This window comes from Neomonachus schauinslandi, chromosome 1, assembly GCF_002201575.2.
Source record: "Neomonachus schauinslandi chromosome 1, ASM220157v2, whole genome shotgun sequence".
Taxonomy (NCBI): Eukaryota; Metazoa; Chordata; class Mammalia; order Carnivora; family Phocidae; genus Neomonachus; species Neomonachus schauinslandi.
This window is the reverse complement of record NC_058403.1, coordinates 48,620,181-48,622,886: the sequence shown is the minus strand read 5'-3', so window position 1 is coordinate 48,622,886 and position 2,706 is coordinate 48,620,181. Positions and strand designations below refer to the sequence as shown.

The 2,706-nt window shown below is 40.6% G+C and overlaps 1 pseudogene; it reads left to right on the top strand.

Moving 5' to 3' along the window:
- Positions 1-709: 709 nt before the first annotated feature.
- LOC110582556 lies at positions 710-1,762 on the top strand (annotated as a pseudogene).
- Positions 1,763-2,706: the final 944 nt, after the last annotated feature.

Sequence of the window (2,706 nt, the reverse complement as noted above, 5' to 3'; positions counted from 1 at the left end):
CTCATTTCACAAGCAGACCAGAGCACACCCTAGTTAAAACTCATTACATTCGGGTGAGTGACCAAACACTGCCCGCAATAACCATGAAGAACTTCTGCAGATGACTGGCCTGAAGAATAGAGCAGCCAAAACACAATAGCAGAGTATACATGTAATACACACTGGGGACATGTGTATTGGCACCTGAAGTGCCAGGTCCTGGGCACCACATCACCTCTTCTTCATAAGGTCATTACTTTCAGGAACAGAAGACATAACTTGCTTTTCTAACACAGAGAAGCAGGCAGAGACTTAGACAAAATGAGAGACAGAGGAATTTACCCCAGATGAAAGAACAAGATAAGGCCACAACCAGAGATCTAAGCAAATCAGATATAAGTAACATGCCTGATGGAGAATTTAAAGCAATCGTCATAAGGATACTCATTGGACTTGAGAAAAGAATAGAAGACATCAGTGAGACACTTACCACAGAGACAGAAGAGTTAAAAAAAGAATCTGGAATGAAGATTGTGCTTTCCTATCTTGCAAGGCTAGAATGGTAAGGCCTCCCTGCAAGACTCAATTTCAGGACCACCAATCCTTCACCATCTGAACCAGGAGGGCGTCAAGTGGACACCTGCAGGAGTTGGACATGCTCGGGGCTAACTAAGAGGCCTCCCAGATGCTTAATTTCCCTCACTTAGGTTTATGGTGGGGCATGAAGAGGATGGCAGGTGAAAAAGCTGAGAAGTCAGATATTAAGGAGAAGAAACCTGAAGCCAAGAAGACTGATGCTTGTGGAAAGGTTAAGAATGGTAACCTCAAGGCTAAAACACCAAAGAAGAGGAAGACCACTGCATCAGAAACCCTGTCCTAGACAGAGGAATTGGCAGATACTCCTGATCAGCTATGTATTTCAGAAAGGCCAGGTACAAGAGGGAGTATTCAGCAGCTAAATCCAGGGTTGAAAAGAAAAAGGAGAAAGTTCTTGCTACTGTCACAAAACCAGTTGGTGGTGACAAGAAGGTGGTACAAGAGTGGTTAAACTTCACACAATGCCTAGGTATTATCCTACTGAAGATGTGCCTTGAAAGCTGTTGAGCCATGGCAAAAAAACTTTTCAGTTAGCATGTGAGCAAACTGTGAGCTACATTACTCCTGGGACCATTTTGATCATCCTCACTGGGTGCCACAGAGGCAAGAGTGGGGTTTTCCTGAAACAACTAAGTAGAGGCTTGCTACTTGTGATGGGCCCTCAACTGAGTTCCTCTGCATAGAACACACCAGAAATTTGTCATTACCACCTCCATCAAAATTGATATCAGCAGTGTGAAAATCTCCAAACATCTCACTGATATTTACTTCAAGAAGAAGCTGAATAAATCTAGACACCAGGAAGGTGAGATTTCAACACAGAGAAATATGAGATTACAGAGCAGTGCAAGGTTGATCAGAAAGCTATAGACTGGGCACCTGGGTGGCTCAGCCGACTGCCTTCGGCTCAGGTCATGATCCTGGAGTCCCTGGATTGAGTCCCGCATCGGGCTCCCTGCTTGGCAGGGAGTCTGCTTCTCCCTCTGACCCTCCCCCCTCTCATGTGCTCTCTCTCATTCTCTCTCTCTCAAATAAATAAATAAAATCTTAAAAAAAAAAAAAAAGAAAGAAAGCTATGGACTTACAAGTGGTGCCCAAAATCAAAGCTGTTCCTCAGCTTCAGGGCTACCACTGCTCTATGTTTTCTCTCACAAATGGAATTTATCCTCACAAATTGGTGTTCTGAATTTCTTACAGAGAACTTAATTAAATAACTGATCTATTTAAAAAAAAAAGGGAGAGAGATAAAGAATGCAATAAATGAGGTTAGAAACATGCTCAGTGCAATGAACAGCAGGCTGGAAGAAGCAGAGGAACAAATTAATCAACTAGAAGACAAATGGAGAGCAATGAAGCTGAACCAAAGAGAGGAAGAATTATGCTAAATGAGAAGAGATTTAGGGAACTCAGTGACTCCATCAAATGTAATAACATTCATACCATAAGAGTCCCAGAAGAAGAGAGAGAAAGGGGGGGGGTAGAAGATTTATTTGAAGAAATAATAGCAGAAAACTTCCCTAATTTGGGGAAGGAAACAGACATCCAAATCCAGAAGGCACAGAGAACTTCCATCAAAATCAACAAAAGCAGGCCCACACCAAGACATATTGCAATTAAATTTAAAAAATATAGTGATAAAGAAAAAATCTTAAAAGAAGCAAGACAAAAGAAGTCATTAACTTATGAAGGAAAATCCATAAGATTAGTAGGAGATTTTTCAGCAGAAATTTGTTAAGCCAGAAGAGAGGGGCATGATATATTCAAAATGCTGAATGGGAAAATGTGCAGCTAAGAATACTCTTATGCTGCAAGACTATCATTCAGAATAGAAGGAGAGACAGTTTCCCAGACAAACAAAAACTAAGGGAGTTCATGACCACTAAACCAGCCCTGCAAGAAACCAAAAGTGATGGTATAAAGGTGGAGAACACAAAAGCAGTAAAAATGAGTATTTCTGTAAAATATCAGTGAAAAAACTCACAAAAAAAGGAATAAAATAAAATAACATATACCCAAAACATGGAGAAGAGAGGAGAAAAGAATGGGCTCACATTTAAATAACCATCAACTTAATATAGACTGCTATATGCATAAGAGGTTATATACAAACTTAAGGGTAACCATATATCA